This window comes from Astatotilapia calliptera, chromosome 7, assembly GCF_964374335.1.
Source record: "Astatotilapia calliptera chromosome 7, fAstCal68.1, whole genome shotgun sequence".
Lineage (NCBI taxonomy): Eukaryota > Metazoa > Chordata > Actinopteri > Cichliformes > Cichlidae > Astatotilapia > Astatotilapia calliptera.
Window position 1 is genome coordinate 28533915 of NC_137428.1, and position 11835 is coordinate 28545749.

General features: G+C 40.5%; 1 long non-coding RNA gene across 1 annotated transcript; it reads right to left on the reverse strand.

Moving 5' to 3' along the window:
• Window positions 1-1014: 1014 nt before the first annotated feature.
• LOC113025876 (uncharacterized) lies at window positions 1015-2875 on the reverse strand. The gene is made up of 4 exons (XR_003272840.2): window positions 2676-2875; window positions 2516-2581; window positions 2333-2409; window positions 1015-2203 (listed from the first exon to the last, which is right to left on the reverse strand). It is a non-coding gene; the product is annotated as an uncharacterized LOC113025876 (long non-coding RNA).
• Between the last annotated feature and the right edge of the window lie 8960 nt (window positions 2876-11835).

The window sequence follows — 11835 nt, forward strand, 5'->3', positions numbered from 1 at the left end:
GGACATTATGCAGACTCATGCCCAGCTCGGCCAAAATAGCAGGCCCGTCGGTAAACGTAGGGATGCAGTTACCTTTGGTTAAACACACACATCCCACAGATAGATTGGTCCAAGAGTTGTATTGCGGGTTGGAGCTTGTGGTGCCATAAGAACTGTTTGCACTCAGCCACTCCCAGTGTCTCGCCATCCACTCCATCTGAACCAATCACAGTTCCTGATTTGTCCTCTGTGTCGTTGTATTTAGCAAGGACTGAGCTCTCTCCCTTCCTCCACATGGATCCTACGATTATAGAATAGACCTGCTTTCTGGCGCGCCTCTCACCACCAGTCACCTGTATAGTCTTTCCAAGCCAGAACAGGAGGCCATTGATTGATACATAACCAGTTCACTAGCTGCCAGAATAATCCGCCCCTCCAAGTCCCCACTTGGAATCTCTCTGTCCATGGATTGACTTTTGGGGGTTAAACAAAATCACTGTTACGAACAAGTACCCCCTGCCGTTGCTTTCTTCTGCCTTTGAACTGTTACAAGGGGCCACCATTTTTACTAAGCTTGAATTAAGAAATGCTTTTCATTTGGTCAGGATCAGGGAGGGAGATGAGTGTAAGACAGCATTAAATATGCACCTGGGACATTTTGAGTACCTGGTCATGCCTTTTGGCCTCACCAATGGTCCCACAGTTTTTCAGGCCCTAGTGAATGACGTGTTGAGAGATTTCATTAATCACTGTGTTTTTGTGTACCTGGATGACATTTTGATCTTTTGAAGTCCTTGGCAGACCACGAGGGACACGTCTGCCAGGTACTACAACAGTTGTTGGAGAACTGACTTTTTCGTCAAAGGAGAGAAATGTGAGTTCCACCTACAGTCGGTCGCTTTTCTTTTTCTTATTGTCGATCAAGGATAGCTGCGGGTGAACCTGGCAAAAATCAAGGCAGTGGTGGAATGGCTAGAGCCCAGGACCCGTAAACAGCTACAGAGGTTTTGGGGATTTGCTCATTTTTACATCCGCTTCATCCATGATTTCAGTTGCGTTGCTCTCCTCTTGACATGCTTATCCTCTCCCAAGGTCTCTTTCCAGTGGTCTCCAGTGGCGCAACAAGCATTCACCCAGCTCAAGCAGAAATTTGCCTCTACGCCCATCCTGATTCAACCAGACCTCTCTGAACTGTTCATAGTTGAAGTGGACGCTTCGGATTCAGGAGTTGGAGCTCTGTTGTCACAGCATTCCAGGGGTAAGCTTCATCCATGTGCTTTTTTGTCCTGTCGTCTCTCACAGGCTGAGCGGAATTACGATGTGGAGGACCGGGAGTTGCTGGCCATAAAGCTTGCATTGGAGGAATGGAGGCATCTGGATGGACCACAAAAACCTTGAGTACTTGCAAGCAACCAAATGCCTCAACTCCCGTCAGGCAACGCGGGCTCTGTCCTTTACTCAGTTCAACCTAACCATTCCTTACAGACCCAGCTCCCAAATGTGAAGCCACATGTGCCTTCCTCATCAGGTGAGACCTTGGAGAAGACTATCCTGCACGCGGCCTGCATTTTTGGGGCTCTTACATGGGAGACAGAGACCCTGAACAGAAACACTCAGCAGGACATCGCACGATATTGCAAAGTCTGTTCTGGTGGCCATCTCTTGCTTTGGATGTCCAGGATTTTGTTTGCCCTACCTGTGCACGGAATAAGACGTCCAACTCTTTGCCTGCTGGGTTTCTCAGGCCCCTACCTATCCCGAGGAGGCTCTGGTCGCACATCGCCCTGGAATTCATAACTGGACTGTAATCATTTTCAGGTAACACCACCATACTCACCGGTTTTCCAAGGCTGCACATTTTGTTGCTCTGCCCAAATTGCCCACCACTTTAGAGACGGTGAGACTGCTTACGGATCATGTGCTGCTCCGCCTTCATGGCATACCTCAAGACACTGTGTCCGATCAGGGTCCACAGTTCAAGTCACTTAACACTTAACATGTCACAAAAAGAAATTTAAACGGATCAGAACACTGACACCAGCTGAATTTTCTCCAATTAACCCCTCACCTGCAGCTGGATGAGTCCCAGCAGGTCTTTCTTAGCAGCTTGGAGGATTGCACTGCTTGTACCAAGATAGGTAGCATCAGCGTGCCCTCCACTGTCTGTATAGTGAAATACTTCAGATGGTGTGTGTTGCATTGTCACACTCTTCTTCAGACTAGACTACAAAGACAGGCACAGGAGAGAAACTACTATGGAGGAAGTAGGTAAGATGCAGCAGATACTGTGCTATTGTGTTACATTTACACACAAGACCTGTCACCACGCTTCAATGTAAAAAGCAGACCTTACTTTGTGAGTGATAGGACTTGACGGAGCCTCCTCAATGGTAACTCGAGCTCGTTCGCAGGCCATGCTCAGGTCATTACCTGTAACTCAGAAAACAAAGGATTAGGATAACGAGTACATCTGTGCAGGAAATTAATACAGCCATGTGGCATTTGATGATCGCTTATGTCCAAGGCAGTGACCCACCTGTGCATTCAGTGGGCATAGAGGTGGATCGCAGCTTCCTGGTTGAATGGCTGTCCTTTACACCATCTGCAAAAGTCAAGTGCCAGCACTGGATCAGTTTCAGTACAAGACAAAGCTGAAATTGAACGGCATGTAGTGCATGTTTGTGTGTGTGCTTGACCCGTCTCTGCAGTGTTTTCAGTGGTTCCGGCAAGTAACTCGTCCTGGAAGTGGAGAATAATCTTTCAGTGATGAGTCAAATATGGACGGGATAGGTAATCTTCAAGGGTTTGCTGGCAATTACAACTGTGTAGCAGATATCAAGTTAAAATAATTTTAAATAATTTCTTTTAAAATATGCAACAGAGCTCTGTACAGATGAAGTATATTCCTCATCAACAGTTTACAGTCACCAATAATGTCACTACCACACATTCAACAATATTTTACTTTATGAATTAATCTGTTTAAGGCTAGTTTGAAATATAGAATAACTAAAATCTAAAGATTTTTAAAGTACATTGAAATATGGACTTTTTAAAAAATAAATTTCCTATCTCTAAATCAAAGATTAGATTTAATAATCATAAATCCAGAGGTAAGTCAGATATATATGTTACTGCTCCCTGTTTCTGTTGAAATGTTATTTTATGCATTTTCTATGATCTATGATGGACCAGGTTATATTGCTGTGCTTAATGTTGTGTGAAATTAGCCTGTGCGTGTGTGTGTGTGTGTGCGTGTGTGTGTTCTATGCCTGTTGATACACAAGCACATAACAAATCGAGTGACACAGTCATCGTGACCATGTGTATGCACATAAATACTGTAGGTGTGCACTAATTAAATCTCCTCCTACTGGATTGAAGAGCTCCGTTGTTAGGCCCAGATAGTTATGCAAAGCCAAAAAGGTGACTCTTTGGAGGTGCACCATAATTATCTGAAACAGGGGGGGGAAAACACACACACAAAAAACTCTGGCAGAATATACTAAATATCATGTTGTAGCTACATCCAAATTAGATGTTTAATTGGAGAAAAAACAAACACTACATCATGCAATCTGTTACCTGAATGACGCGTACAAGTGTCTCAGGACGACACAGTTTTATATGGAGCTGGATAACCCTGGCAAAATCGAAGATAAGAATCAGAGAAATCTCATCCACATCTTTCACAGCTATCTATTTGGAACTGTCCTCTAAGTAATAAATTGGGCTAAGGATACTTTCCCCAAGGTTTATTACGTGACCTGTACGTGTACCTGTGCTTGCAGCATTTTAATGTGGCCTAAATAACTGTCAACACTTCAAAGCTCTATAACACAAGTGTGATAGTGTTTAAACGGTTTCTATGCAATGGCAACAAAGTAACAAGATATGAAAAAGTTATTCTATTGTAATAACTGATTTTTCTATACATTACATACGTGGTTTGAGTTCATTACTGCACAATCAGTTCCAAACAACATCAACCTGAGTGTGTGAAAAGGATGACAATGATGTATTTTAAGAAGAGAAAAACAAAGTTGAAAAGATGCAGCTTTAAATAAACAAATTACAGCAAATACAAAGTACATTAATTTTGTTTCAGGGGCATGAAGGTAATGAATAAACAAATCACACTGACACAGACACTTCAGAAGGCAAATGAGGACATAACCTAGAGAGAAAAAACAGGAGCTCACAGTGATAGTGTCCAGAATACTGAGCAGGCTGTGGACGCTGTCTCCGGGGAGGACATCCTTCACCACTGATTCTGTGCCATCCTGCAATACAGAAAAGAAGAATACAGGACATGATGCCAACAAAATAATATTAATAAGGTAAAAATATTTCACACTGTCTAAACAAATCTGCAGACATCTAGTTGGATGAAAGCAGGAATTTAAGCAAGCCAACAACATATTGGGATGCCACTGACTTGTTGTGATGGCAAAAAATGAAGTAGTTACTAATTATTCTACTGCCCTCTTGTGTTCATACTTTATCATTAGACGTAAACACGGAAACTGGAAAATAGAAAAGAAGACTGAAAATGAATGTAAATTAAATTAGGTACAGTTTTCAGTTGACCTCGCATTACACTTATTAAATGACCAGTGGACACAGCTGTTGACATGGAAATACAATATAAAGCAATTAAGTTTCAAGATTAGCTTGAAGAGAGAGTCAGATGCAGATCATCATGTCATTTACATACAGTCCCGATCAAAAGTTTAAGACCACTTGAAAAATGGCAACAAAAAAATATATATATCATGTATTGCATGGTTGGATCTTAACAAGGTTCCAAGCAGAGCTTCAACATGCAACAAGAAGAAATGGGAGTGAGACAAATCATTTTTTACAGCATGTAATTTATTGAAAACAACGTTTAAACTGAAACAGGCTGTTTTACAGCTGATCAAAAGTTTAGGACCACACCTTCAAAAAAAACCCTGTAAACCCCACCAAAACAGAAATCAAAGTTCCAAACATGAACTCAGTAATGAGTAGCTCCAAGTAGTAGAGTAGCACATTATTGTTGATCTCTTCAAAATGTTGTTGCAGCATGCTTGATTCAAGCATTTCCATGAGGTGAGTGGGAACATTTCTCCAAGTGGTGAAGACGGATGCACAAAGGGCACCTACTGTCTGAAACTGTTGTCCATTTTTATAAGCTTCCCTTGCCATCCATCCCCAAAGGTTCTTAATTGGGTTTAGATCAGGGGAACACAGAGGATGATCCAAAAGAGTGATGTTATTCTCCTGGAAGAAGTCCCTTGTCTGTGGGCATTATGTACTGAAAAACCCAGTCCTTACCAGACAGACGAGGTCCCTCAGTCTTGAGGGATGCTCTCTGCAACATCTGGACATTGCAAGCAGCCATTTGATGCCCCTGCACCTCCTGAGCTCCACTGAAGGAAACAGCACCTCAGACCATTATAGCGCCCCCTGCATCTCAGGTGGGATCTGTCATGACAGTAATGCTGAAAACCATCAGGACCATCAAGGTTAAATTTTATCTCATCAGAGAATAAAACTTTCTTCCACCTTTCCATGTCCCATGTTTGGTGCTCTGTTGAAAAGTCCAAACAGTTAGTTCTGTGGTTCAAGGAGATGAGACCTTTGAAGACGGGTTTTGTTTTTGAAGCCCTTCAGTCTCAGATGCTGCTAATGGTTATGGGGCTGCAGTCAGCACCAGTCACGGCATTCATTTGGGCCAAGGATTGTCCAGTGTCTTGACGGACACCCAATTGGATCCTCCAGCTGAGTGCTGGTGAAAGTTTTGGGGGTCTTCCACTTGACTTTTTTTGTTCTATAACCCTCAGGAACATTTAAGAAATTTCAAATGACTGCCTGACTGTGTCCCACCTCAGCAGTGATGGCGTGCTGTGAGAGACTCATTTCTTCTTGCTGCATGTTAAAGCTGTACTTCGAACTTTGTTAAGATCCAACCATGCAAAATATGATTTTTTTTGCCATTTTTTCAAGTGATCTTAAACGTCTGAAAAGCCTTAGTTTTTTTTAAAGAGACTCCCTTCAGGGATCTTGCAGGCTCTGGGGTCAAAATTACTTTTGAGATTATATATTTGATATTAAACATTAGCAATAAATTAAATACTGTGCATCTTTAACACAAAAATGCCTTTAACATGTTAAGTGCACTCAATTAATTCTTTCCAAATGTTAATTCATGACATCACAGTTTATTTATGACATAATAATTTATTGCATTAAGGTGTACATAGTTTGGATAGTATTTACTCGTACTATCATTGTCTACCATTAAAATTTACTTGGTGATGTGTGACAAGCAGAGGTGGCAAAAGTAAAGACATTCTGTACTTAAGTAGAAGTACAGATACTAGTGTTAAAAAAGCAGAGGTACTGATTCAACTTCTTTACTCAACTAAGTGAAAAAGTACTTGTTACCTAAACATGAGTCTAACTACTGTTTGTGTGTGTGTGTATGTCTCGACCTCAAAATGCACTCGGCCTCACCCCGCCTGTTGACGCTTCTGACCTTTTTCCAGACAGAAGCTCTCTGTGATAGGTGTAATAGTCTTAACTAAGAACATGTGTAATCTACTGAATAAATGCTTTGATGAAATGATAATTAATGTAATGGTAATGATGATGGTTATGAATAGTAGCAGTAAAATATTTCCCTGATCTCCACATACTCAACGAAAGTAAAAAGTAGTTTTCTACCAGCTATTTGGTGCAAAGCTAACTGAAGCTTGTGCTATATTAATGTAATAATTAAATATTACTAGTACATGGGAGTACAAACTTTCATTTTTAATCGTAATTAATGTACTCAGCTTGAATCAGTTAAGCAGAACATGAGCAGAGAAAAAGAAACAATTTTTTTTAAAGTAGCTCTATTTCCTGTTGCCTACATTATAGTGGGTGAGTTTGCCTCTAAACAGAAAATGAGTACAGTCAGGGGTTAAAGCTGAATTAGCAGATCAAGTCAATTTATTTTATTAGCACACTTAAAAAGAACAGAGGTTGACCAAAGTGAATTCAACAAGATGTAAGCAGATATTTTTACCTGTTGTCCTGGCTGATTTCCAGCCAGGACAACAGGACTGGTATAAAGTTGGTATGAAGCTGGAATTCAGTGAATGAATCTAATATCATCAGCTTAACTTCATATTAATATCTGCTACACAGATGTGACTAAACTCTGACCATGAGCACCGCAAACTGTGCACCAGTCACACACAGTTTAAATCCACAGTACAGCAAACTAACCTGTTTATGCTGCACTAAACTCCATATTATTTTTATGTAACTTTTAAATTACACAGTCAACCTCAGTTTGTTTAGCAGCATGTTTCACAATATGAAAAAACATAATGCCACATGTACAGACCCAACATGTGAATTTTAAACATGAGTTCTCCAACGAGAAGACGCTATGGCACACGTTTTTGCCTCTTTCATTTATTTTTATGCCAGGTCCCCTGGTGATTGTAACACAAACAGGTTTGCCTTTCACGTGTTACTGTTTAGGCTCAAATCAGTTTGATGTTTGAAGGGCTGCACTGACCTGAAATAATAACATTCCTCAAATGTTAAGCCAAATGTAACAAGCCCGTTTTGAAAATGCAATTAGAAGGTACAGATATTTGTTCAAAATAGAGGGAGTAAAAGTAAAAACTTCTGGTGAACAGTGTGAGAAATATGCATAAAAAAAGAAAAGAAAGAAAGAAAGAAATTAGGAACCTTGCGCCTGCTGGCAATTTTCCATGAAGATGATTTGAAATTTCTAATTTTCTTTCTCTTTCTTCTCAGATATTAAGCTTCTGGATTCATTACCGATGGTTTGTCTAGCGGGCGCTCTTATGTGCAGCCACACAGTGGCACTGCTCTTCCAAATGACACATTACTCACCACTGACAGTGCCAGTTGTGGCCCCTGTGCATAGCTGCAGTGAATCTGAACAGCAATGGCACGATACAGGTCCCACACAATGGTAATTTAATTAAGGTTAAAGAACACTTTTTATGACTTTTTTCTGTCTCAGTTTCTCAGTGTGAACATACAGTATGGGTTACGCAAACACGCATCTCAATTTTAAAATCTCCGCCACTTTATTAGGTATGACTGTGTCCACTGTACAGTAAGAAGCTATTTGCAGCCATCTCAGGTACACTACACTTGTGGCCTATTAAACAACTTTTTAAGCTTATTGTATTTCAAATTTGTCATTAAAATACTTTTTAAAAATATGATTGTTCTCTACAGAAATTGTCTCATGCAGTCCAAGTGAAATCTGAAGATGGTCAGAAGCCACCAGAGCAGGGTGCAGAACAATTTTGCCGTACATGAATTTAACTACAATTTTCAGTCAATGTGTAACTGTTTAAACCGTCCATAAAATTACTACTGTTAATGGTGTCAAAAGCAAAAGGCAGACCTATCTACATCGCCTCCTCATTCACAAGACAGAGCCACAGAGGACGGAGATGGACACCAGATGCCTGAGGGGGTCAGTCATTACAAAGGTTTCCAAAGAGGTTATGACGGGTATGCCACTGTGGTACATGGATTGATTTTAGGAATAACCACTTCCTATTTCAAAAAAATGATTGAAGCAAAAACTTAATATAAATTAGCACTTTATACACGCTATTATTAAACAATACAATCTGTACAATCGGTCAGTACCTGAGTGACTTAAAGCTGTCAGATTATACTGGAGCATCAGCAGTCTTTCACATGATTATTCTAGGGATATGATTGGCTGATTCTCCAAACGTGCACACTATGCAAATCGTACTGGGAGCCACCAACACACAGAAGCTTGTTGAGCTAATGATGTGCTCAAAAAGAGATCAAGGGTGACCTCTACTGTTTAAATTCAAGATGATGCATGATGAATATGTATTTTCAGCTCAAGACGCTATCCTGTCTTCTTTCTCCAACCCCTCCCTCGCAATCAAAGCAACCATAGCGCATGCAGCAAAGTTCTTAGTCTCAGGGGCATCTTTACACAGCCTGCACCTGGGGTCCTACCTGGTGTGATAGACCCCAACCTCTATGGATCTTGTGCTTAGTGCTTGTTCCTGTGCTGCCATGATTAGTGCCTCTGTGCTGTCTTTCAGTCCAGCTTTGTCCAGCCACTGGTAGGATTTCTGGATGTCAGCCACTTCCTCTGCCGGTGGTACATACCGTGCAGGGGCCTATCGTTCCATGATGGTTCCCCCCGTTCCTCCTCATTCCTTGGTTTTTGCTGCCTGAGGTATTCGCTGAGCACGTGGTCAGTTGGGGCCATCTTATTGATGTATTCGTGGATGTTTTTTGTCTCATCGTGGACTGTGGTGCTGACACTCACCAGTCCCAGTCCTCCTTCCTTCCGTTTAGCGTACAGCCTCAGGGTGCTGGACTTGGGGTGAAACCCTCCATGCATGGTCAGGAGCTTCCTTGTCTTGATGTCAGTGGCTTCTACCGCCTCCTTTGGCCAGCTTATTAACCTTATCACCAGCAGGGCATAGGTGTTGATAACCCGGATCTTGTTCTTACCGTTCAGCTGACTCCTCAGGACTTGCCTCACACTCTGCAGGTGGTTGCAGCTTTCCTAGCAGCCTCTTCATGATTCCCATTTGCCTGTGTGACATATATATATATATATATATATGTGTGTGTATATATATATATATATATGTGTATATATATATATACACATATATATATATATATATACACACACATATATATATATATATATATGTGTGTGTATATATATATATATATATATATATATATACACACACATATATATATATATATATATGTGTGTGTATATATATATATATATATATATATATATATATATATCACATATATATATATATATATGTGTATATATATATATATGTGTATATATATATATATGTGTATATATATATATGTATATGTATATATATATATGTGTGTATATATATATATGTATATATACACACATATATATATATATATATATATGTGTGTGTATATATATATATATATATGTGTATATATATATATGTATATGTATATATATATATGTGTATATATATATATGTATATATATGTGTATATATATATAGGAACAGTTTAAAGACTTTTTTATCTCGGTCTTGGTCTTGGCTTGACTTTGTCTTGGTTTAGGCGGTCTTGACTACAAGTCTACTCTAGTGTTGCAAAGTTATTGGTGCAAACCATCAGTCTGGGCATTCAGCCCAGCTTCCCAGTGATGTGATTTCATTGCAGAACTTTAGTATGAAATGTTAAGCTTCCTGAGCAACAAGGCACAACCTTTGGTGAGTGTGTGCCCTTGAAATAGAGAGTGGCTATTGCACCGTGTAAACTTGCTACTGGCTCAGAATGCGAGAGTACTGGACATCTTTGTGGAGTAAGCATCACAACTGTGTGTCTGTGTGTGCAAGAGTTTTGTGCTGCAACTGAGACGTTGTTGGCACCAGAGCAAATCTGTTTTCCTGATGAGGGGAGGTTCAGGGAAATGCCTGCCTACATCGAGAACAGGTGGGGGCGCCCGTACTGTTTGAGCGCTATTGATGGCTCCCACCTATCCATCATAGCACCACAACACTATCATACTATTTCAACCGTAAAGGCTGGCTCGCACTACATAATCATTTAGGGTATTGTTGATGGAAAAGGTCGGTACTGGAACATGTTTGCTGGATTGCCACAGAGCTTGCATGACGCTCAGGTTCAGAGACTGTCCACACTGTGGGAGTTAGCCAGCTGGGAAAACCGCCTACCAGCTCACATGAGAAGCTTCAGTGAATACTGCTTATTACATCCTTGAAGACTCAGTTTATCCCTTGAAGGGCTGGCTCGTAAAACCTTTTCAAACACCTGACAGCAGAACAACAGCTTTTCAACCAATAAGTTTTTTAATTGTTTTGTAATCGGTCGAGCAGCCAATTCCAGTTTCCAACAATGGAAACTGAAATTGGCTGGGCCGCGCTATGAATTCTGGGATAGGTTGAGCCACAAAGGATACACCCGACCCATCCTTCAAATCTGGGGAAAAAGAGGACGCATTTGTCGGCCGCATTTAGAGGAGTCTTCAAATTTGGGCTGCCTTCGTTGCATCGCTGTGACGTAATCGCCTACTAATGCGGCTTCAGGAAGATGCAGCCTCTGAATTTGGACACAGCTAATGAGTTATTAGAAATGTCCTTGCTTGTTCAAAGTTAAGTCGCTCCCAGTGAAATACGTACCATTTCCAGACTTTTCGGTTGGACCCACTCTGGTCGTTCCAGTCTTTGATGACCTGATAATTACTCTTTATTTTTTACGTTTTTGTCTGCATTGTTTTAACGTCCGGAGTCTATATTCTTCTCCCAGGTATGTTAGCTGGTGTACATTGTATGTAAATGTAATGCCTACCACAGACCCTACATCCAACATAAAATATATGTTGTATGTGTTGTACAATGTATGCATCAATTTCTGCAGCTTTCTTCAACTCAACTGGCGTGTAAGGTCCCAGTCCTTTCAATTTTACTAAAAGTTACCTTACGGTCAGATTGGACGGCTAGTTGCAAGTACTTTGCCCTTCATCCATGTGTTTATGAGTTTTCTTATGACTCCAAGACAACATAAATGCATATAATCTAAGGGAAACAATGTAACCCTTTTCACTATACCACCCAAAGGAGACGATATTTGATTCAAGTGGTGGTCTTCATCAGTCATTAAGTGACAATTAGCATCGGTTCTTAACTTTGCATTAACTTTTCATCCTTCCACTCACCACCTTGAACACATTTATTACAACCAGAATAACCATTATGAGCCTTTGTGTTTTTAATGAAAGCTTTTGCAGGTGCA